General features: G+C 40.7%; 1 protein-coding gene across 3 annotated transcripts in view; it reads right to left on the minus strand.

Moving 5' to 3' along the window:
• FBXL4 (F-box and leucine rich repeat protein 4) overlaps positions 1–21,045 on the minus strand; it is a 58,026-nt gene extending 36,981 nt beyond the window's left edge. Inside the window, exon 1 of one of the 3 annotated variants that reach the window (XM_070739321.1) lies at positions 20,922–21,045. The gene's annotated coding sequence lies outside the window, so the exon portion shown is untranslated. Of the gene's footprint in view, positions 1–18,248; positions 18,454–20,921 lie in introns of those variants that run through there. The other 2 variants (XM_070739311.1, XM_070739302.1) reach the window with 2 other exon arrangements.
• Between the last annotated feature and the right edge of the window lie 3,010 nt (positions 21,046–24,055).

Consider the following 24,055-nt stretch of genomic DNA (forward strand, 5'->3'; position numbering starts at 1 on the left):
GAAATAGAAGAAGAGATATAGGAATAGAAGAAAGGTATAGGAGATATAGGAGAGCAATAGGACAGGGGACGGAAGGCACTCTAGTGCACTTGTACTCGCCCCTTACTGACCTCTTAGGAATCTGGATAGGTCAACCGTAGATAATCTAAGGGTAAAGTGTTGGGGGTTTGGGGATGACACTATGGAGTCCGGGAATGAGTGTAGCTTTGACAACTCAGTTACTGAAGTCATATTTTTTACAGTCAAGTTTGGAGCGGTTAATATTAAGTTTAAATCTGTTGTGTGCTCTTGTGTTGTTGTGGTTGAAGCTGAAGTAGTCGCCGACAGGCAGGACGTTGCAGCATATTTAAACCACCCTGGAGGACATATATGAGGTCCTCCTAATCAACTTGCCCAGACTGAAAAAGCTATTTGGATAAGCCGTTAAACATTTCAAGCTAACGAGACAAGAAGTCCAGTTGCTGTTGTATACTGGACAAGCTCCGAGGTAGAAAAGTTCTCACATTATTGTAGCAATAAACACATAAAACAAACCCAATGCATACAGGCTAAAACAAGGAGTCAGTGTAAAATCCTCCTACAACTCCTTTTATAACAGGCTGTCATTGCTCAGCAACCAACCAGTGAGGTAAGATTTCCCGCTGTTTTAGAAATCCTACAGCTGTGCTCCCTGTAACACCCTTTCCCCCTTGGCAAATGCAGACAAATTCATCAAGATATGATGGACGCCTACACTGCCTGGTTGATCGGCGGGGAATCGTTGGCTCCTCCTGCAACGGCCAGAGCACTGATATCTGCCAACTCAGTTTCAAGTGGAGAACTGGAAGTTCTAATAGGTTCTGGCATGACAACCATGCTACCTGAAGCTTCGAGCAAGGAGTCTATTGATGGTGTCACTCCTGGTATTTGAAGCAATTGAGGGCTTCCGGTGGTAACAATACCCTCTAGTCGAGCATATTATTCATCTTCCAGACCCCTTAACAATATTTCCAGTACAGTTCTGAATAGAAGTACACTATAGATTTTACTGAATTTAAAATGTTTTTATATAAGTATAGAAATAATGCAAAGAGCAATGAAATATGTTTTGATATTATGCATTATTTTATGGTCTATAAAAAATGGCTAGACTAAAAATGTATTATACTATAGTTTCATATAGGGCACATACAAAGCTACACATATAAGTATAGAAATAATGCAATGAGCAATGAAATATGTTTTGATATTATGCATTATTTTATGGCCTATAGAAATGGCTAGAATAAAAACATATTATACTATAGTTTCATATAAGGCACATACAAAGCTACACAAATGAGTCAGTCGAGGTGACTGGGGCACGTACTTGTCCACCTGTCTGGGAAGAGTTTGATCTGGTGACACCTGATGAAGTGGACAAGGCCATCGGAGCTGTGAGTTCCGCCACCTGTTTACTGGATCCGTGTCCCTCCTGGTTGGTTTCGGCCAGCAGGGAGGTGACACGGAGCTGGGCCCAGGAGATTACCAACGCTTCCTTGGGGAGGGGAGTTTTTCCATCACTCTATAAAGAAGCGCTTGTGCGCCCCCTCCTCAAGAAGCCCTCCCTGGACCCAGCCGTACTTAACAACTATCGTCCAGTCTCCAACCTTCCCTTTATGGGGAAGGTTGTTGAGAAGGTGGTGGCACTCCAGCTCCAGCGGTCCTTGGAAGAAGCCGATTATCTAGGTCCCCAGCAGTCGGGTTTCAGGGCCGGTTACAGCACGGAAACCGCTTTGGTCGCGTTGATGGATGATCTCTGGCGGGCCCGGGACAGGGGTTTATCCTCTGTCCTGGTGCTCCTTGACCTCTCAGCGGCTTTCGATACCATCGACCATGGTATCCTTCTGCACCGGCTGGAGGGGTTGGGAGTGGGAGGCACTGTCCTTCAGTGGTTCTCCTCCTACCTCTCTGGCCGGTCGCAGTCGGTGTTAGTGGGGGGCCAGAGGTCGACTCCTAGGTTTCTCCCTTGTGGGGTGCCTCAGGGGTCGGTCCTCTCCCCCCTGCTATTCAACACTACATGAAACCGCTGGGCGAGATCATCCAAGGACATGGGGTGAGGTATCATCAATATGCGGATGATACCCAGCTTTACATCTCCACCCCATGCCCAGTCAACGAAGCGGTGGAAGTGATGTGCCGGTGCCTGGAGGCTGTTGGGGCCTGGATGGGTGTCAACAGACTCAAGCTCAACCCGGATAAGACGGAGTGGCTGTGGGTTCTGCCTCCCAAGGACAATCCCATCTGTCCGTCCATCACCCTGGGGGGGGGAATTATTGACCCCCTCAGAGAGGGTCCGCAACTTGGGCGTCCTCCTCGATCCACAGCTCACATTAGAACATCTTTCAGCTGTGGCGAGGGGGGCGTTTGCCCAGGTTCGCCTGGTGCACCAGTTGCGGCCCTATCTGGACCGGGACTCATTGCTCACAGTCACTCATGCCCTCATCACCTCGAGGTTCGACTACTGTAATGCTCTCTACATGGGGCTACCTTTGAAAAGTGTTCGGAAACTTCAGATCGTGCAAAATGCAGCTGCGAGAGCAGTCATGGGCCTACCTAGGTATGCCCATGTTTCACCATCACTCCGCAGTCTGCATTGGTTGCCGATCAATTTCCGGTCACAATTCAAAGTGTTGGTTATGACCTTTAAAGCCCTTCATGGCATCGGACCAGAATATCTCCGAGACCGCCTCCTGCCGCACGAATCCCAGCGACCGATTAGGTCCCACAGAGTGGGCCTTCTCCGGGTCCCGTCAACTAAACAATGTCGGTTGGCGGGCCCCAGGGGAAGAGCCTTCTCTGTGGCGGCCCCAGCCCTCTGGAACCAACTCCCCCCAGAGATTAGAACTGCCCCTACTCTTCCTGCCTTCCGTAAACTCCTTAAAACCCACCTTTGCCGTCAGGCATGGGGGAACTGAAACATCTCCCCTGGGCACGTTTAATTTATGCATGGTATGTCTGTGTGTGTGACTGTTAGCATATGGGGTTTTTTAAATATTTAAATATTTTAAATTTGTCTGATTGCTTATGATTTGTTTTTACATGTTGTGAGCCGCCCCGAGTCTTCGGAGAGGGGCGGCATACAAATCTAAGTAATAAATAAATAAATAAATAAATTATATAGTGGGTATATATATACAGTGTTCCCTCGCTTTTCGCGGAGGATGTGTTCCGAGACCGCCCGCGAAAGTCGAATTTCCACAAAGTAGAGATGCGGAAGTAAATACACTATTTTTGGCTATGAACAGTATCACAAGCCTTCCCTTAACACTTTAAACCCCTAAATTGCAATTTTCCATTCCATTAGCAACCATTAAGATTATTACTCACCATGTTTATTTATTAAAGTTTATTTTTTAAAAAATTGTTAAAGGCAGACAAAAGTTTGGCGATGACATATGACATCATCGGGTGGGAAAAACCGTGGTATAGGGAAAAAACCCGCAAAGTATTTTTTAATTAATATTTTTGAAAAACCGTGGTATAGACTTTTCGCGAAGTTCGAACCCGCGAAAATTGAGGGAACACTGTATTTCAGATTCCTCTTATTTGCCTTGTTCTTTTTATATGTACAATTAATATATTATATTCATTACACCAGAGGTCCCCAACCCACTATAGGGCTGTGAACCATTCAGAACCAGGCCACAAAAGTGGCGAGTGGAAACACACATGTATAGGATTGTAGTTTGTATAAGCATAACATAAGTAGTAAAAAATGATTAAAAAGGCAGTAGCACAGTAGGACAGGGACGATAGGCACAATGATGCACTTATGCATGCCCCTTACAAACCTCTTAGAAAAGGGGAGAGGTCATCAATCTGAGGATAAAGATTTTGGGTTTGGGGAATAATAATTATTAACAATAATTTATTAGATTTGTATGCCGCCCCTCTCTGAAGACTCGGAGCGGCTCACAACAATAATGAAACAGTGTGACAATGTAAACAGATCTAATATTAAAAAAACCATCTAACCACAGAGACCACAGAGATATGCGGGCATATGCTCCATTTGCACGAGCAGTGGGCACCCATGCCTGCCGCTTATGTAAATCAAGCTGAACCTACACACTTACCAGCCATTTATACAGAACCATCCCCTTTCCCCACCCACTCCCGCTGGTCCACAAAGCCAGAAAGCTTGAGGAATTCTGGATCACAATTACACGTGGTAAGGTAAAAGAGAAACTTTCAGATATGATCAATAAAGACTAATGATGTAAATTATGGGATATGAGATATGAGAGAGAGAGATTGATTTATCCCATCTTTATTATTTTATAAGTAATTCAAGGTGGCAAACATATAATACTCCTTTCATCTCCTTTCCCCCCTCACAACAATAACCCCATGGAGAAGGTTGGGCTGAGAGACAGTGACTGACCCACAATCTACTTGATTTTCAAGCCTGAGATGGGATTTAGTCACTTTCTGCCAGCCTAACTCGCCTTTCACAGTGGTTATTATGGGAAAATAGAAGGATGAAGGAATACTGGATGTATTTGCTACCTTGTATTATTTATAAAAATAATCATGGCAAGGTGTAAATCAACAATTTGAAAACATTGTGATAACATACTGCCCAATCTATTAACATAGTATGTAATTGTTACATAGTGTCAGTTTTCTAAAAAAATTATTAACCATATAACAAAATTCTCAATAATATCTTTACATGTATGTTCTTGCATAGGCATGGTTTTAAAAGTCATTTTTACAAAATGGGAAAAATGCAAGGTGCATGTTCAAAAAGGCTTAAAATGTGAGAATTATATTAACCTTGGGAAAGATATTTTTGTATAGATTTATGAACTCCCTCAGTTAACCTTTTTAGCTTTGCTCACAGCTTTTTATGTTCAACGGCAAAGAGAAGTAATGCTCATAACCCATTGGGAGTTTGCAAAAAGGATGACAGAATACATCTTAAAATAGATGCAGGATTTTTGTAAGAGGCATTTACCAGAACATGAGCTATATTTTACTAAACATTGTCTGCATTTCAAAGACACTGTATTTATTTTCTCTAAAAAATAAAGTCAACCAATGTTAATAATTTTCCTCATCATTTTGATATTAAAACATCTAAAGAACAGACAATGCAATTCTGTGCATGTCTGTGCAAAGAAACGTACAGGCAGAATTTTAGCCCTGCTCAAAGCAGTAAAAGCAGAAGAATTATTTTGTTTTGGCAGGCCCAATTTTCTCTTTCTGCATTTTTTTAAACTAGGGGTTATTTGAAAAGACAAATAGCCCCACATTGCTCTGGTGTATCATTTCTTACCAACATCCACTCAAAAATAGGACTGAGATTCATCTTTGCTTCAACAGTATAATTTTCAGACTAAATTTAGACTATTTTAAAAGAAATTGTATGATGATTTGATGTTTGCATATCATACTTAATAATCCTCCCAAATAACTGTTTCCATTGTAATATATGTTGTTTATTCATTCACTTACATTTTCCCATTTAAATCTATTATGGAGAAAAACAAATTACGGTAACTAGTTTTATCTTAATGCTATTTACTTAAATTCAATCTATTACTGTAAGATGTAATAACAATCTACTTCCGACCATACATTCCTTTATTTTCATGATTATTTCTTTAACTAATACCTCATCTTTTAGGAGCTCTAGGCAGCATACAAATTAAATAAATAAATAGACAAACAAACCACCTTCCATTTCTTCCATTACAAAGTTGTGCACAAAGTATGTACTGTATACATTTGTAGTACAAGTTTGAGAGGGCTCTGCTGAGCTTTTATATTAATCATTGTTTAGTGTAGTTGAGTTTTTAGGGTTAAAGATGCAAAACCTGAAACCTTTCAAGCTGCAGTAAATACATAAACTTACAGGCCAATATTAAGATGATACAAGATGTTTTGTTAACATTAAGGGTAGGTAGGTAGGTAGGTAGGTAGGTAGGTAGGTAGGTAGGTAGATAGATAGATAGATAGATAGATAGATAGATAGATAGATAGATAGATAGATAGATAGATAGATAGATAGATAGATAGAGAAAAATACTCAGAGTTAACTGGTAAAATTAGCAGTTGTTTATTCGGCTAGAGCTGACAGGGTTAACGCAAACAGGTTACAGTTAAAATCGCTCTACAGAAAGTGCAGCGGCTTTTGTATTTATCGGGTTCACAATGTAACAAACTCTATCTGACATGGTAACAAGTCTCCTGCCAAACGAAGCAACCAATCAGGACAGCTCAGGAGGCTCTATGCAGATTTTGAACTCTGGAACCTTCTTCATGAATATTTAACAGATAGATAAATTCAGAAAAAATTGCCCACCGGAAGAAAAGGTTGGCCAATGGCTTTCCTCAAAGAGAAAGCGAGATCAACCCATCAGCAGGGTTCCTGTCCAATGGGAGAATATTGTAGTCTGCAGTGTGGACTGGACATTTTGGACTAAGGTATCTCAGTCTAGATAGCAGAGTCACCTCAAACTGTGAGATAAGAGGTATATAAATTTGATAAATGAATTTTCTTAAACCAGTTTAGCGTGAATGAAGTATGAGGAGAAACCACTTAAATGGTAAGTGCAGATATGGTCTAAGTCAGTGGTGGATTCCTACCAGTGCGGTAGGCAACTCTGTTCCGGCAGCAGCTGCCAGACTGGGCAATTTGCATGCAATCACTCCGGTGTCGGTCCGTCAGGCAGTGCCATCTTTTTCCGTGAATTTTTCAGCTTTTTTGCTTCCTGCGCATAAGCAAAATTTTATGAAGGCACAAGATTTGTGCGCAAGATTTCAGTATTTTTTTTTGTTTCCGCGCTTGAGCAAAAGCAAAAAATAGCCAAAATTGCACACGCATGAGTGTCCCCTCATGAGATTTCAGCACGTTTTTGCTTCCTGCGCATGCGCAAAAGCAAAATTGTGTGAGGAATGCGTGCATGCACATGGGCATGCTCAAACCAAGAGAATGCACATGCAGCACATTGGTATGCAGGTAAGTGTAACCCGCCACTGGTCTAAGTTAAGGAGTTCTAAATCTGCATTATATCTTTTCCAAGTAATCAAAATAACTTTTTAACACTATAAAGCAGGGGCATCAAACTCGTGTCGTCACGTGATATATCACGACTTTCCCCCCCTTTGTTAAAATGGGGGTCGGCATGGCCAGTATGTGACGCATCCAGCCCGCAGGCTGTGAGTTTGACACCCCTTCTATAAAGGAACAGAAAATATTCTGTTCTATTTTATTGTCTTCTGATACACCACCTTCCCATGTGCATGTGTGTTGAGGGTTTTTTTTAGTCTCCACGCTAGATAAAATAATTGCTAAAATTATCTCCCCTTTTTATTCTTTAGCATCACTGCCCTCTTCCATAGATGCCTACTAATCTACACATTCAGTCTAAACTCCTCACCACATCATATTTAGTTTTTTGTAAAACTGTCTCAATTACTGCAGCCGTGAAAGCCTATTTAAAACTAATTTTACATCTCCAATTCACACACTTTTTCAGTTTAGCAAAATATTATATAGACGGACCCTTGAATTATGATGGCAACTGAAACCAGAATTTCCATCAAGGAGGGATGCAGTTGCGAAACACGTCACAAGACTGCATCATTTAGTAACAGCACCATGGCAGTGCCTTTTGCTGTCGTTAATATCATCAGTCATCCCAATCTAAGCCATTCCTGGATTGGTCCCACTCAATCCCAAGCCTTGGTAAGGGACTGGCTTCCTTGTCTCCTCTTCAACTTCCCCTCTCACCTATCTCTGAGTGGGGACTCATTTCTAACCTTTTGGCCACTCTACACAATACAGTAGTACCTCTAGATACGAGTTTAATTCGTTCCAGAAGGGAGCTTGTATGTCGAACAACTCGTATCTGGAACAAATGGCTTTAGACTTTGTTTTTCCCCTCCGAGATAACCAGAAGCAAGGATTCTTGTGGCACCTAGTGGACGCTCAGCTCGTATCCCGAATTTGAGCTCGGGTCTCGAAAAGAAATTTTTCTCCCCTCGTGGCTCGTATCTTGGAATACTTGCATGTGGAGCAGCTCGTATCTAGAGGTACTACTGTAGTAATCTTCGGTTGCGGCAGCACTGGGACTGAAGTAGAGCTTAAGAGCCTTTAGCAGTTTCAACTGCTCACCCCTCACCCCAGTCCCTACTCCAGCAACAGCTCCGCTAACACCAAGAACTGCCACGTTAAGCCCCATGCCATGGCCAGCCAGCCCAGCCCCATAAAACCCCTGCTTTTGGAAAGCTACTGAGGCCTTCCAAAACAAGGTGGCTACTCCCACCAAAGTCGTACACATTGTTCTTGTGATGCTTCAGGAAGCCTTTGGAAACCTTATGAAGCTGACAATGTGGATGATTTGAAGAATGGTGGGCATAGCTTTCTTTCAAGGTTACAGAAGACCTCAGAAGGCTTTCTGCACTGGTTGGAAAATACTGCACGCTCCTGGGAGAACAATGTGGAAAGAAGGCCTGGTGTGGCCAGCAACTGCCTCCTATGGATCTGGCTGGATTGTAAGAGGAAGACCATAAAAGTCCACAGGCCTGAAGACTGCAGAGCAATGGGGGTGGCTGGAGATTTGTACTGTTGTTGCTGACTGCAGCATAAGGCTTGAAGCAGCACTGCTGGGTTGGAGGGAATTGAAGACTGCCAAAAGCCTGAAGGTTGATCACACGACTGCAGGGACACTACAACAGCCATAACTTCAGAGATTGGGTGTAAGTACCATTGATTCAACACCGCCATAACTTCAAAAGGTCACTAAATGAAAGGCTGTTAAGCAAAGACTGCTCAAATTAGCACAATACAGAAATAAAACTTCAATAGGGAACAAAACTATTTTTAAAAAACCCTATTTTGAAATTTTGAATCTCCAAGTTTAAGCTGTATTTACATATTACAGCAAGGCAACTAGAAAGAAGTGATAGCTCTAAACTAACATTTGTCCCAGTGAAAATAAATAGCTACACTTTAATACTTAGAATAGAATAATAGAATATGGACTCTATAATTAATTTTAGACTACCATGGATAAGTACTAAATAATTTAGAGAAAAGCTGCTACCCACAAATTTTCCTAGTTATACCTACTGTGCTGGTAATGTTTGACATTTAAAAAATAAAACATTATGCTTGTTTTTAATATTTTTCTAGAGTAAATATACTAAGGCAAGGTTCGACAAACCCAGGCGCCTGGTCGCCAGTGGCGCCTAGAAAATGTTGTCTGGCGCCTAGAAAATGTTGCCTGCTGTACTGTATGTCAGCGTTTCCCAACCGGTGTGCCGCCTGGGCAGGGCGCTGCGGTGCCTCTGACCTCTCCGCTCCTGCCCGATGCCGGGGTTTCTGGCGCTCTCCTGCTGGGTCCCAAAGAAGGCAGGCAGGAAGGAGAGCTCCATTCTTCGCGCCTTTTTCCCGCCTTCCTTCTTTGGAGCCCAGCAGGAGAGCGCCAGAAACCGCGGCATCGAGCAGGAACCGGGAGGTCGGAGGCACCGGCACGGCAGCGCCCGCCCAGCTGAAGGCTACCTGTCGTCATCGGCAAGTGTCCTTTGGGGCCCGGCGGGAGGGCACTGGCGGTGGGAGCGGGGGGGGGGCGCGGCTGCAGCGGCACAGGCAGTCGCGGGGAGATGGCGGGGGGAGCGGGGGGCGGCTAAAGCGGCCCCGGGCACCGTTCCCTGTACGCTTTTCCAGGGGCGCGCAGGGAGCCGCGGCCACCCGCCCGCCTACCGGATTTCCCTCCGCGCGGCTGGGGAGGTGGATTCGCCGCCCCCGCCAGCCCGATCTCCCTCCAGTGGCTGGTGACGTAGTTCTACCGCCCTCGCCAGCCTGATCTCCCTCCGTAGGGGGGTGGGGGGCGACGAACCGACGACCGGGGGCTGTCCGTCCGTGTTGGGTGGTGCAGGGCAGGCACAGGCAGCCCCAGGGGAGAACAAGGGAGGGAGAGAAAGGAAAGAGAGAGTAAGGGAGGGAGAGAAAATTGAATGAAGGAGGGAGAGAAAGAAAGAGTAAGAAGCAGAAAGGATAGAGAAAAAGGAAGAGAAAGGGAGGGGGAGAAAGGAAAGAGGGAGGAAGGGGGGGAGAGAAAATTGAATGAAGGAGGGAGAGAAAGAAAGAGTAAGAAGTAGAAAGGATAGAGAAAAAGGAAGAGAAAGGGAGGGAGAGAAAGGAAAGAGGGAGGAAGGGGGGGAGAGAAAATTGAATGAAGGAGGGAGAGAAAGAAAGAGTAAGAAGTAGAAAGGATAGAGAAAAAGGAAGAGAAAGGGAGGGAGAGAAAGGAAAGAGAGAGAAAGGGAGAGAAAGGGAGGGAGAGAAAATTGAATGGAGGGAGAGAAAGAAAGAGTAAGAAGTAGAAAGGATAGAGAAAAAGGAAGAGAAAGGGAGGGGGAGAAAGGAAAGAGGGAGGAAGGGGGAGAGAAAGAAGATATGAAGGAGGGAGAAAAAGAAAGAGAGATAGGAAGGAAAGAGGGAGAGAAAGGAATGAGAGAGAAAGGGAGGGAGAGAAAGGGAATGAAAGAGGGAGAAGGGGTGAGAGATAGAAAGGATAGACAGAAAGGGAGAGAAAGGAAAGAGAGAAAGGGAGGGAGAGGAAGGAAAGAGATGAGAGAGGAAGGAGGAGACAGAGGGGGTGAAAGCGATGTCAGGTGGAGACTCGGCAAAAAACCAAGTTTGCTTAAAAAAAATTCTGGCTCCTAAATTTTTTGGCTGGCTCCTAGATTCTGAACAACTTTGTCGACCCCTGTACTAAGGAATTTTCATAACAATCACTTTTTCTCCAAACTAAATATTTATGAACTACAAACTTGCAAACTTTAAAGCTGTTCTGTTCCTTGTTTGAAGTTAAAATTCCTAAAAATTAAGTCATTTCCCATTTCATTTCTTTATCATCCACTCAAATCTGCCTATCTAGCTGGAAAGTGGGAAAGTCCCTTAAATAAAGTTATTTTGGCTAATTTTTGTTGCTTACAAATCTAAATTTAAATTCTAGGACTTCTTAAGTAAATTTCCTCTGCCACTGGTATCCACAACTGCTGTGTTTCGTATAGAGCTATTTATTAGACTTTTGATAACATATGGTATTATAGTATTCATATTGGGCACAAGTTTATTATATAACTGTATAATTTTAATAAAGTTTTATCTTTTAATATTGTTAGCTGCCCAGAATTATCATATGGGACGATGGGCAGATAATAACTTTTACAAACAGTTTATACATGGAATGTTTGTGTGTGTGTTTGCTTTTAATAATGGGGTTTTTAGTGTTTTTAAATTATTAGATTTTTTTTACACTGTTCTTGTTATTGTTGTGAGCCGCCCCGAGTCTACGGAGAGGGGCGGCATACAAATCTAAATAATAATAATAATAATAATAATAATAATAATAATAATAATAATAATAAACAAACTGCCTAGTACCGGGGTGTCAAACTCAAGGCCCAGGGCCTGTATCTAGTCCACGGGGTTCTTAGATCTGGCCTCCAGGACTGCCCTGGAAACAGCAAAGGACTGCCCCATGATGCCTCTGTCAGTGAAAACAGAGCTTGGAGGGGCCACGGAGGGTTGCAGAAAGCAGGCAGACCTCCCAAGCTCCATTTTCACTGGCAGACGGTTGTAAGAGACCGTCACAGCCGAAAACTGAACTCCAGAGTCCATTTTTGGTGGCAGAGCACTTGGGCCACCACAGGCACCCCAACTCAAGTGACATTGAGCTTGCCACACCCATCCCAGCCATTTCCCCTACGCCACCCCAAGATCAAACACAATGCTGATGCAACCCTCAATGATATCAAGCTTGACGTCCCTGACCTAATAGAACCCTGTATATCAGAAGCTCCCTGGAAATGTACATTCAGCACAAGATAATGGTTTTTATCTCCCAAGGAAAGGGAAACAACACATATCTGTTTCCACAGTACCATACGAGGAAACAATAAGTGCAGAAAATATTTTTTTCCCCTCCAGTTTTCAAACTATAATTTAAAAGCAATATTTAAGGAAAGATAGGAAAGGTTAGTAAAGCTAAAATTTAAATATACACAGGAGGTTTTTTTGTTTCATTTTAAGTGTTTAATGGTTTAAATTTAATTGTTTTTTTTATTTTGCATCATATTTTGTAAGCCTCCCAATGTCGACTGGACTAAGCAGCTGTGTTAAATCTAACAAATGATAATATACTATTATTAACATGCTGTATAATTATAATATAATACTACTTCTTGTTTTCAACACATTTCTATAATTTTAATAAATTCAGCTAATTATATGTAGAATATGGTTTCTTATTTAAATTAATATAATTAACATAAATATGCTATCTTTCTTTGAATATTCAATTGAAAAAATAAAAACAGCCAATTTCAGTCAGAATTTAAGCACCATGTCAGTATTAAAAGGCAAAATACAGTGGAAGACAACATGCTAAAAGTAAACAATAAATTTAAAAAAGCAAACACACTTGGGACATATGAAACCAATTCAGTAAAACCAGTCTAAAAAGAAATGTATAATGCTCCAAAAAGCATAAAGGGATATAACTAGAGAGCCGGGATGGCGCAGCAGGTAGAGTGCTGTACTGCAAGCCACTGAAGATCTGCAGGTAGATCTGCAGTTCAGCGGTTCAAATCTCGTCACCGGCTCAAGGTTGACTCAGCCTTCCATCCTTCCGAGGTAGGTAAAATGAGGACCCGGATTGTGAGGGCAATATGCTGGCTCTGTTAAAAAGTGCTATTGCTAACATGTTGTAAGCCGCCCTGAGTCTAAGGAGAAGGGCGGCATAAAAATTGAATAAATAAATGAATAAATGAATGACAATAAATAAATAAAGAAACAAAGAAACAAACAAACAAACAAACAAGTTCCACAGCTTTTGCTATATTATTTATATATGATGTTAATTATCTAACAAAGGTTCCTAAAAGAGCTAATGTACTAATCTATAGGGGTGCTATTTACAAAAAGAGTAGGAAAAAATTAAATAATGAATTGCAAAAGGCAGCTCTACTTAGAACAAATTGCAATGATACCTTTAACTCCATTAAAAAACCCAACATCTGTCTATATCTGGTCCTTGGGGAGGATTTGACCAGTGGATAAAAATGCCAAATTAAGTCTGAACATCTGGTTGACTATGCCAGTGTTTCCCAACCTTGGCAACTTGAAGATATCTGGATTTCAACTCCCAGAATTCCCCAGCCAGCATTCGCTGGCTGGGGAATTCTGGGAGTTGAAGTCCAAATATCTTCAAGTTGCCACGGTTGGGAAACACTGGACTATGCAACCAACCATAAATAATAAATCATCTTGTCTTGCTAGATCAGGCCCGCCTCACTCATGCCGGAAGAGAGGGCCTATGGTGGATGCCATCAGTCAAAGAGCTGCAGGATCCAGAAGAAGAGGCTTCTCTTAGCACCTATCCTGGCACCCACCCTGTCTGGAACATCCTGCTCCCCACCTCTCCTGATGAGATCTATACCCATTCACCTATCCTCCACCAAAATCCTGAAGACTTGTCTTTGGCAATGGGCCCAGGGATCCAATGGAGGAACAGCATACTGGAGACAGCTACTAGATTGGTAGCAATCCTCACCTCTCCGCTACATTTTTTAATCTTTTAATCTCATATTAGCAACAGCAATAATACTTAGATTGATATGTGCTTTACACTTACAGCACTCTCTAAGTAGTTTACAGCGTCTGCACATTGCCCCCAACAATCAAGATTATTTTACTGACCTCGAAAGGATGGAAGGCTGAGTGAACCTTGATCCAATGAGGACTGAACTCCTGGCACAGAGCTGAAATTAACCTGCAAAACTGCACTCTACCCACTGTGCCACCTCTCATATTCTTGTTATTTATTTCATTGTTTCAGTATTTTGCTACTGTTATGTTTGCACTTCATTTCTTTGTTTTACTGCTGGCAGTCAACTATAGTAGCCCCACAATTAAATTGGCAAATAAATTTAACAGACCAATAAACTAACAAATAATTTCCCTCCTGGGATGCTCCTTTGTACTTCCATTGATAACTAGATATACAGTGTTTCCTCGATTTTCACGGGTTCGAACTTCGCGAAAAGTCTATACCACGGTTTTTCAAAAATATTAATTAAAAAAATACTTCGCTGTTTTTTCCCCTATACCACGGTTTCCCCCTCCCAATGACGTCATATGTCATCGCTAAACTTTTGTCCGCCTTTAATAAATATTTTTTAAATAAACTTTAATAAGTAAACATGGTGAGTAATAATCTAAATGGTTGCTAAAGGAATGGGAAATTGTAATTTAGGGGTTTAAAGTGTTAAGAGAAGGCTTGTGATACTGTCCATAGCCAAAAATAGTGTATTTACTTCCGCGTCTCTACTTTGCGGAAATTCGACTTTCGCGGGTGGTCTCGGAACGTATCCCCCGCGAAAGTTGAGGGAACACTGTACTCTTTGTTGTAGGGAAGGGGCTTGTGATGCTCTGATGAAATGGAGAGCTATGCTGACAGTAGTACGGTCTACCAAGCGAATCAGCCATGCTAGATAGGTTTTAGCAAAAGAGACAGACTAAGTACATCCATTTAAGTACCAATCCATTTAATTTAGTAAGAACACAGAAAAAGAATTCTCTACCTGACAGTGGTTCTCAATCTTTCTAATGCCGCCACCCCTTAATACAGTTCCTCATGTTGTGGTGACCCCCAACCATAAGTCTAGAGCTAATTCTCCCAATAGAGCTTTAAGCTGATTGGCAGGAAGGTCAGAGGGACACCGCCACTGTAAACGCCTGATTGTTTGGATTGTAAAAATATGTTCCAAGGCGCCAGAATAGAAGCTTTAGTTCCTACCACCATGGGAAATGTGTCTTTTTCCATGGTCGTTTGACTCCCAAAGGGGTCTCGACTCCCAAATTGAGAACCACTGTTCTACCAGATTGGTAACAGACTCAGGACAACAAGGACCATGTCAGATATTAAGAGTTCCTGAGCTTCTGTAAACAAATGGTTTTGAACTATTAACTTCTTCTTATACCCACATATAGAATGGGTCCCCACAGAACTAGGGATAGCTGAGACAGTAAGGAACCCATGCCTGGCTCTGGGAGAAGCTTCTTTTGCTTCGCTAGCCCTGAAGAGACCTTGTCATGGCAAAAAAAAGGAGATAGCCCCACCATTAAAGCACACAGGAGAAAAAGATATGGCCTTTTGCCTGCCTAATACAGAACATGAAGATTAGACTTCTCTACAGGTGTGGCCACTGCTGCCTCTAATCACCATTTTGCACAAGGAGAAAAGCATGGAAGAACTGACAAAAGGAAAAAAGACTGTAGCATCAATTTCCTCACCGAGTAAGAAAAAATGTTGTAAAATACAAAATAATGAGATATCTAGTACCCCTTTGATCCCCAAAACACAGATAAGACCATTTAAAACATAAAAAATGCGAGTTGGCTGACAACTTCTATGGAAGAAGAGGAGCCCACAGTGGAGAAAGATAGAAAGGGCAGAGATCTAAGATTCTAATAATGGAGTGTCATTAATTGGAAAGCAGTGTTTGCTCTGTCCATCCAACCTTCGCAATGGCAAAACATAGGCATTCATTATGAATTTGGACATTGTTGAGAAGATTCTGTGAGTTAGTCTGAAATGTCCTTATATTTATTCTATCTCAAATATTGTATATTCTAGAAATTTACTGGATTGTTTTCAGGCTTTATCTCTTAATAATTTTTAATTTAGATCTACACTTTTCCATTTATAGATAACACCTCAAGTACCACTTTTTTATGGCAATGCTTTGCTTCTCAGCAGATTAATAGCTGCTAAATTGAATTCTCATTTAGTGGAATCTTCAATGAAATCCTCCAATGTATCTGTTAAAACAAAGCATTTTTTCCTCCCTGATGCTATTCTATGTTTGTTTTCATTTAAATTTCTGTGGCTACCAAGCAAATTTTGTTTTCACAGTTCACTACAATGGTTGTGATCTCATTTTCCTGGAGTATAATTCTAAAAAAAAAAATACTGAACTTCCCCAAGTGTATACTCTTCTCTATATAACAAAAAAATACAAAAAATAAAAATCCACTTGATTTTTCTTTTGGAGTAATAATAGTAACTGTGAGTGAAACACAGTGTAGAAAAAAATAAATGTTAACTGTTCAATGCTGCATGGGTCACATATGTCAGACTGGAGTATAATTTACCTTAATAGGAGTTATGTTGGATTAAATTATCCAGAAATAAAATAGGAAAAGGAAATATGTTTAGCCATACTTTTCAGGATAGGGAGTAAATGAATTTAGTGTACCAAAAGAAACAAGGTCAAACAACTCTATAGCATCAGAAACAGTAACCTCTCAAATATATATTGAACATTTACAAGGCAGTCAAAATAGTAGTTCTATAATCAGACTAATTGCTGATAAGACAATGCTCATTTGAAAGAAGCAGTCAGAAAGGAATTATTGGATCCTATTATCAACCAAACCATGAGTCCTGTAAGGCAAGGGCCTTACAAAGATCTGGCACTCACTGAACAAGCCATGTATTTATCACCCCCAATAAAACCCATGTTTAAATAATTTAGCTTTTCTTTTTTTCTTTTTTTAAGTTTGTAAATCTGAAAGTAGAGGGACAATGTGGTATATTAAGATGTTAGACTAGGATAGAGGGCATCCATGTTCAAGTACCCTTAATTACAGAAGGTCACTGAATAAGATTTCTCAGTCTAAGTCAGGGCTGTCAAACTCCCAGCATGAGAGCCAGATGGGTCATGCGCTCACCACGTCCACGCCCAGTTTAGCAAAGAGGGAAAAAGTCCCGATATGTCATGTGATGCCATCATGACGATATGAGTTTGACTTCCCTGGCCTAAAAACAACTAAAATGGTTGTTGGGAAGGGGACTTAAATATTAAATTATATACTGTACCCCATGTTGAAGAACGGGGAAATATAACTTACTTTGATGAGCAAGAAAGTGAAGTAAAAATATAAGTAAGAAAATAAGAAAAAAGTGGACACTTTTTGTGAAAATAAACGTAATTATAAATATTTTAAATAAACAGAGCCTAGCAGGCAAAGGTAAATGAATACCTCTTCATTTTTATTAAATGAATAAACTGGTAGTTAGTTGATAATAGCACATGGGCATCAAAAGGAGTTTCAATTAAATGTTAAAGCAGGCCAGAATCTGAGGTTGACACTGCTGGCCAATCAACATTTTTCATGACATTCTGGCTTCAAGTGACATACGCCAGTCTTCCCTTCTTTGCACAATAACAATTTCCTCTGCCATTCTGGTGACCCAATGTAGTTGATGCACAACTGACCAACTTACAATTGCATATAGGTTCTCTCTGAAATAAATTTATTAATTCTGGGAGCTGTTGCTTTAAGATTCGACCTGCCATTCTCAAGAGTCATTCTGGAAAGTAGGCAATGGCATACCACTTTCCAAACCTTACCAAGACTACAGAAACTTGTTATGGTGGTCGCTTAAAAGACTAACCTGAAGAAACACACACATACACAAACCAAACTTCAATCAAGAAGCTTGTTAAGTTGTTCCCAGTTTCTTTTTGCAGCTACAATTGGTTCCCAGCTACAATTGGCCATAACAAAACTCTTGCTTTCATTTAACATTTTGAAGTGTTTTTAGTAGGTCTGCTTTCAGGCTAGGGTTTTTATTGTTTTGCTGTGATTTAGCTTGTAATTACTGTAGGTTTTATTGTTTCCTCACTTGACTTCTTAAAACAGCATTCAAATATCTTCAATAATTATTCTTGTAAGGTGAGCAAAGGGGGGGGAGTAGATAACTCACAAAGAAGTGTCAAGAGCTCAAATGTCCTTAAGTAACATAGAGCAACACCACTTGCCTCGTCCTTTTTTATTTAAAAAAAATGCAGCGTGATCTACTAAAGGAAGTACGGGATCTTTTTGAAAGTGATGTCACCATGACGGACCTATTTTATCTGGAAACGACGGTGACCCCCAAGGTTGTTAGTGATGGGGGGGGGGAAGACTGTCAAGGTGCAAATGCCGTTTCAACACCCCTGACAAATACAGACTTTCAACTGAAGGCAAATGCGAGCCAGGCAGGTGCTCAAAATAACAAAAGCGGCCCTTTAATAAGCTAAGAGCCGCAGGAAAAGGGCTCTTGCCCGGGCGGCGTTGTTTACAAGAGGCGAGCTGAGAGCGCGCGCGCACGCATACATACACACACACACACACACACACACGGAGAGGTGCTCACAAGCTGCAGCCGCCGACCAGCGCGCGGCGGGCGGTCACTCCCGCGTGCTATCTACACCATGTTCCTCCTCGCCTTTTCTCGCGCCATGGAATCGAGGCGCAGGGGGGAGGGGAGAGAGACTCACAGCCCGGGGCCTGGCTCGAGCACCGCGCGGCCGAAACTTGTGCACGGCTTCTCGCGCGCGCGCAGATTTCCTCCCTTCTCCCCGGCCTTGTCGAAGGCGGAGCTTCGAACAGGAAGAAGCCACCGAACTGCGTGGCGCGGTTGAAGAGGAAGAGCTGGGGAGGGAGGCAGGAAGAAAAGGGGGGAAGAATTGTCCCAAATGTCTTTTTTTCAGGAGCCAACTGGAGTTTCCTGTCGTTTCTCTTGAAGGCGTTTCGCTTCTCATCCGAGAAGCCTCTTCAGCTCAGATATAGGACATTGGGGAAGGGGAGGATTTATGATCCTTGCAGACGCCTGATCATTTCGAATCCTTTTTAGAGAGTTGTTGAAGCACTTGGGAGGTTGATCTAGGTCAGGGGTAGGCAAAGATGGCTCTTCTACGACTTGTGGACTTCAACTCCCAGAATTCCTGAGCCAATCATGCTAGCTCAGGAATTCTGGGAGTTGAAGTCCACATGTCATAGAAGAGCCAACTTTGCCTACCCCTGATCTAGGTCACCAAAGTAGTGTTCCTGGTTCCTTTTTTTAAAAAAATATTTTTCGTCTTTAAACAATATTTTAACAGAGATCTACACCAATTTTCATAGATTATTGGTAAAATACAATATTTAATACTTACTTTACTTATTTTATTTGTCAACTACACATTGGTAGTATACATAGAAATAACATTGTTTATATACATGATATTGGTACTAATAAGAGAAAAACCTAGGACATTAGGCACGCAGGTGCACTTATGCACGCCCCTTTATATATTTACAAAGTTCCATATTTTCATCATTCCTCATTGTTTCATAATCCTTTATTTTCTTTTTTTAGTCCAATTGTACTATCTATTCCATATTTTGTAATATTTGGAGTTATTTTGTCCTTTGAGTTCAATGTTCACCCTATCCATCTCAGCACACCTATAAATTTTATCCATTAGTACATTTTCTGTAGGATTTGATTGTTCTTCCAGCATTGAGGGTAGGCTATTCTCGCTGCCCTTATAATGTGTATTGTTAAATATTGTGTGTTTTAGGTGCTGTTTCCCCATTATTCCCAGCAAGAAAAATTCGGAGGTAAATCCCATTACTCTCCATGATTTTTTGCAACCATTTGTGGACTTTTTGCCAGTAACCTTTCGCTTCGGGGCATGTTCACCACATATGAAAGAGGTTGAATTTGTGTTCTTAGGGTCACCTGAGTAGTGCTCCTGGTTCCTGTAGTATGCAGGTGACCCTGAGGACACAGATCAACCTCCCAAGTGCTTCAAAAACCCTGTAAAAAGGATTCAAGTGGCCAGGCGTCTGCAAGGTATATACATCCTTCCATTCCCCAATGTCCTATCTGAAGCTTCTTGGATGAGAAGCGAAACATCTTCAAAAGAAACAACAAGAAAGTCCACTTGCTTCCTGAAAAAGCAACCCTTTGGGACAACCCTGACTTGGATGACTGAGAATTCTCAAATACAGCTCATGTAGAACGCACAATGCATATTGGACATTAATATAATTGAGAGAGTACAGATATATTTCACAAGAAGAGTTCTCCACTCCTCTATTTACAGCAGAATACCTTATTCCACCAGGCTTAGATAGCTTAGAGCTACATCATCTTCGATCTGATTTAAATGTAGTTCATAAAATCATCTATCACAATGTCCTACCTGTCAATGAATACTTCAACTTCAACCGCAACAATACCCGAGCACACAATAGATTCAAACTCAATGTAAACCACTCGAAACTCGACTGCAGAAAATATGACTTCAGCAATAGAGTGATCAATGCCCGGAAAGCACTACCTGAGTCTGTGGTTTATTCCCCAAACCCCAAAAACTTTAACCGTAGACTGTCTACAGTTGACGTCACCCCATTCCTAAGAGGTCTGCAAGGGCTGTGCATAAGCGCACCATTGTGCCTCCTATTCCTGTCTTCCTGTCCTATTGTCCAAATTTACCTGTACCTATTTTGCTCTTGTTTATGTTCATACCAATACCTGCTATCTTGTACATGTTTTGATGAATAATAAAATTAAAAAATATCTACAGAAAGGTGGGTTCTTGCTGCGGGACATTTGGCAGGGTAGATGCCAAGCCGCATCCCTTGATGGCAAAGGGCGATAACCCTTACATGAATGCAGGCCCGAATGGAGGTCGAGCACATTATTTATTTATTTATTTATTTATTCATTCATTCATTCATTCATTCTTTCATTTATTTATTTATTAGATTTGTATGCTGCTCCTCTCCAAAAATAAAGCAAAATTGGTGAAAAGGATAATAATATTAATAATAATAATAATAATAATTAATAATAATAAATAATAATAATGATAATATTTATTAGAATTGTATGCCGCCCTTCCCCGAGGACTCAGGGCGGCTCACAAAATCCATACAGTAATGTGTACAAATCTAATAGTTAAAAACTCTAAACTAAAATCCCCTTACATTTTAAAAAAACCAGTCAATAAATTAAATAAATAAATAAAAAGAAGGGGTGAATAGCAATAACACTTACAGGGGCTGGACAAAGAAATGGAAACACCTTGCAGCTCTTCCGTGGAATCCAGAAGCTCCCTTCAAACAGTTTTTGTGGAAACTGGGCTCTGTACGTGTCTATTGAGCTCTACAGTGATTTTAGGAGCTGCGGTCTTGTGATCCGCTCTAACAATTCTCTTTAGAGTCCAAAGGTCTCTCTCAAACAACTTCGACTTTCGACCAGACCTGTTCTTGGCTGAGGACGCTTTCCTTTCTCTTTCAAAAGCAGTCATTACTTTTGAGACATTACCTCTTGAAATGCCAAACATCCGGGCACTTTTTGTTACACTAGCGCCTGCCATTCGCGCACCAACAATTTGGCCTCTTTGAAAGTCTGAGGGGTCTGCCATTTCTAGAAGGTTATAACCAATTTCCTTAAATTTCTGTAAAAACAAAAGGTAGTTTAAAAAAACATATCAAATAACAGAATTAAAAAAACATTAAAGTATGTCAAGTTTTGATTGATTTGAACATATTCAAACATTATGATGCCAAAAAGTCAAGTGTTTCCATGTTTGTGTCCACCCCCTGTATATACTGCTTCACAGTGCTTTATAGCCCTCTCTAAGGAGTTTATAGAGTAAGCATATTGCCTCCAACAATCTGTTTTTTAAAAAAATTTCCGTATTTGACAATACAGGTATACCTTGACTTAACAACAGTTCATTTAATGACCGTTCCAAGTTACAACGGCACTGATTTTCTTTTCACACTCACAACCTTTGCAGCAGCCTCATGATCAAGTGATAAAAATTCAGATGCTTGGCAATTACAGTCCAAGGGTGTTAAACATGGCCTGGGCAGGTCACACCGATCCTGACTCCGCAGGTGCAAAAATCCAATATATCATGATATGTCCCGCAATGTGTTGGGGTTTGCCACCCCTGAACTAGTTCATATTTATGAACGTTGCTGCGTTTCAAGGTCATGTGATCACCTTTTGTGACCTGTTGACAAGCAAAGTCAATAGTGAAGCCAGATTCACTTAATAACTATGGCAAGAGAAGTCATAAAATGGGGCAAAGCTCACTTAACAAATGTCTCACTTAACAACAGAAACTTTAGGCTTTGTTGTGGTTATCAATAGAGGACTATATTTCCTTTTGGACATTATTTCAGGGCAAGGATACGGAAATAAGAAATAGTAAGCCAAGGAAATTAAAGAGCTCAGAACAAGACAAGGAAACAGGGCTAACCTAGCTAACACCAGCACGACTTTTGAGTTTCTTTTCAACCATGTCCATAAAAAAACCAGTTCACAGTAGTTTTTTGAAAAAGTACCTTTAGAGCAACCATGACCTGGATGACTGAGAATCTCCATAGACATGTCCATATATCTACACTGTTTCTGTATTTCATTCTGTCCTTTGAAGTTGTCAGCTGTTTTTGAAAATTTTCTCAACTCCATCTAAACCAATATTATTGGGCTTCTCCTCCCTCTTGACTCATCAAGCTTCTTGCATAAAGCATAATTTTGTTTTATTCAGTTCTCATTCATTTTCTCTGTAACCAAACTACCTCAATGTACTTTCATATTGGCCATTCTCTTTTGAATTCACTCTGCATACGTTCAGTACCAATTCATTCTTAATTCCGAATTTTGACCATTTGTTACAGTTCTTCCCCTAATACATCATTACCTTTCCAATACATATTTCTAAAATATTGCTTCCATATTTTCCTCATTTCAGTTTCACCACAAATCATTTCATAGCTTTTAATTCCATTCACTGTGTTAGAGTCCTTGTGTTTAGCTCTCTTCTCTGACTTTCAAAACAATCTATTCCAATCAAGATCATTTCACATTTTCTTTGCCTTTTAATCTGAACTGTTCCTTCTCTTTCACTATGTTTTTTTGCAATTATGTTTCTCCTTATATGCATTATACAATATCATTTCTCATTTTTGCAGCAATCATTCTCTTATATGCAATTTTCTTATCCACAGACTTTCACTTTATCATTCCAAGCATAAATTTTCACACTTCCTATCAGCATATCTTGCACAGGTTTCTGGCACCCTGCAACATAATTCTTTTTCCTCTGTTCCAAGCAGTGTACATATCTTCTTTCTTATACACTTTCCTTTTATTCCAGATCATTCATGACACTGCCAAATAAATGCTCTGTCCCACACAACGTATTTTTCAATGCTATATTATTCACTTATTATCTCATTATAATTATAAACAAGGCTTTTATCATCCCTTTCATGTAAATACGTATGAATGCTTAAGCTTAAAACCATACATTCAAACCATAGTTCCCTCTAAGCTGAGCAGTGAGCAATCGCTCACTTAAAAATCATCATCAACTCAGAGTTTTCCAAACCTACCCAGAAGCCGAGAGGGAAAGAGTGAGAGGGAAGGAGAGAGAGAGGAAGAGAGGAAGAGAGAGAAACTGATAGAAAAAAGAGAGGAAGGAAAAGAGAAAGAAAAAGAATGGGAGTAAGGAAGAGAGAAAGAAAATCAAAATCTAGTTTTAAACTAGCTCAAAATCTAGTTTTAAACTAGCTATTTAAGTGGCATTTTGATATTGATAAAGTTGCCCTATTATGAGCTCACTGTTATAGACACACAGTACAGTATTTTATTTTGAAATTCTCTGAGGCAAAACAGGGTGGGTTTTTTATTTATTTATTTATTTATTTATTTATTTATTTGTTTGTTTGTTTGTTTGTTTGTTTGTTTGTTTGTTTATTTATTTATTATTTCTGTGCTGCCCAGTCCTGAAGGGACTGCCGCTCAGACACTATACTTTTCCGCCCCCCCCCCCAAAAAAAAAATTAGAGGGAACACTGATTCAAACCAATTAAAATTTTTAATTGTAACTAGTTAACCACCATCAACATTAAAAAATAATAGTTAAAATCATGCAAAATCAATACAACCAACAAACAGCATAATTAATTTACATTTACAATAGAAACAACTCACAATTATTAATCTATAATCTGATAGCTCTTTTGTCTATCTTTGCTTCTAAGTCCAAAGATGGGTTTCTCCCAGTTTGGACTGGTTTGCCCGAACTAGGATCAACCCACTGGTGATATCACAATGACATCACAGAACTGGTTCAGTTGGTGCCGGTCCATGGACATTGCACAAGTGTCACC

The sequence above is a fragment of the Erythrolamprus reginae genome, chromosome 1 (assembly GCF_031021105.1).
Source record: "Erythrolamprus reginae isolate rEryReg1 chromosome 1, rEryReg1.hap1, whole genome shotgun sequence".
Classification (NCBI taxonomy): Eukaryota; Metazoa; Chordata; class Lepidosauria; order Squamata; family Dipsadidae; genus Erythrolamprus; species Erythrolamprus reginae.